The following is a 2,040-nucleotide window of genomic DNA, read 5'->3' as shown; positions in this document are numbered from 1 at the left end:
TAGATGGCTAACACATGGCATGCCTCGGGCAATGCATAACAAGTCTTGACTTCCTATATGATAAAATTTACCCTGTTCATTGATAATTGAAGAAGAGGAAATTATCAAAATAATAAACTTTTAGCTTTGTATTTACAAAAATGTCACTTTTTTTTGACATTACAAGAATGTCAATTTTAGACAATTTTAGACATATTTGCCCTTGAAACTAATTTTAAATACCCTACATGTCCTAATTAGATGAGATTTGACCAATCAAAGAAATTGTACAAAATTCTGCAAGAAATTGAATTATTCAATTCCTTCTATGTCCTCGATTAAATGTGATGTGACCAGTTTCCAAAATTGTACAAAAACTGTGAAATTTCAGTGTACTAAATGCATTGATGGAAATAAAAAATAAAAATAAAAATCAATGAAGAAGGTGAAATGACCCACACAAAGAAGAAGAAGAAACCATTGTTGAAACACATTCCTCTCTCTCACACATTCTCCTTTCTCACTGGAATCGTCCTCTCTCTCACACATTCCCTTCTTTCACTACCGAAGAAGACCAAAAGCATTTGGCGAACTCACTCCCCTCCATCGTATGAACCGGCGAAAAGTCAAATTCCCTTGGCATTTGAATCGTCCAACGCCCAGCTGTTGACGACAACCGTCAATCACTCCACTGCCGACTAAGACCATAACTGATATATTGAGGTTGGCGTTTTCTTTATTTTTTTGCAATTTTGTCAGAAAAAGAGGAAATTTTTCTACATTCATTGTACAGTTTTGGCCCTGGGGTAAAATTTTTATACATTTTTGGAGGGATCCATTCTAAAGAACTAATTGTGCTAAGAATGCAAAGGTTTAGAACTTTTGCACCAAGATTAAAATGCTTGCACCAAAAATATAAGACGGTCAAAGATTTCTAAACATTTGTACCAGTTTCTTTTACAAAAAATTATGTAAAATTATAATGGGTCAAATTTAGATTTATAATTCTAATAGTTATTTATTTATATAGAAAAGTACACAATTGTAATTATTCTTGCATTTAAAAAGTTATATATTTGTTCCTCTTTCAAATTTTGTAGTTTTCTTTATTCTAAAGTTATTATCTTGGTTAAATTGAACATTAATGTTTTGTCATATATGCTGCAAGTTGATATGGGGGATTAATGTCCGCAAGTTGATATTTATTGAACCATCACACCAATTGATTTTCAAATTTACTTAGAGATTGGACTTGGTGATTGGGTAGTGAATGACCATAATTGCTTCCTCCCTTGGAGTTGGTTTTACACACAAGTTACTTCATGAGCATTGTCCTAGACACGGGCGTAGAGTTGGGGGGCTAAATGTACTCTTCAAGTTTGAATTTTGGTAATAAACATTCCTTTTTTAAATATATTAGCTCATCATATTGTACGTTTTGGGACAAACCGATCAATTGTTGTTTTTTGAAAATAACACAACACACTCTTGCATCTCTAATATTCGTATGCATAATTCAGTCAAAGTGTCTAATTGTCCTCTTTATTTCGTAGTAATATTGGGGAACATACACGGTGTTTCATGGGGAGTAATGAAAGATGTCGTACACCATGGAGTGATAGCAATTTTCGAATGATGTGGATGATTTATTTTTTTTGCAACAAGAGAATAGTTGGAGTGCTTCAAGTTGAGTTATAACAAATTATTTTAGGTACTTTTTTCTTGTCCTTATTACACGTGGCAATTATGTACCTTTGTTGTTATTTGTTGCGTTGTTTATTCACTATTACCATGATTATGTGACATTTGAAGTCATATGTCGAGAATGACATAAGAAAACTGGTGGGACTGACAAGTGAACTGTCGGGATGTTCTGCAGGTCATCAACATGATGATCCTAATGTTTATGCCAATCCAAAGATCATTAACGACTGCAAGCAATAATGAGAATCAAAAGTGTACTATAATAGATTTCAATGTACAACGCAGTAGGGAAACAATTGTTGGCTGTAATTTGTATCCCTCTCCATTTCAACACTTGGCAGGCCGATTTCCAAAGTC

This window comes from Olea europaea, chromosome 23, assembly GCF_002742605.1.
Source record: "Olea europaea var. sylvestris chromosome 23, O_europaea_v1, whole genome shotgun sequence".
Taxonomy (NCBI): Eukaryota; Viridiplantae; Streptophyta; class Magnoliopsida; order Lamiales; family Oleaceae; genus Olea; species Olea europaea.
Note: the sequence above shows the minus strand (reverse complement) of the source record.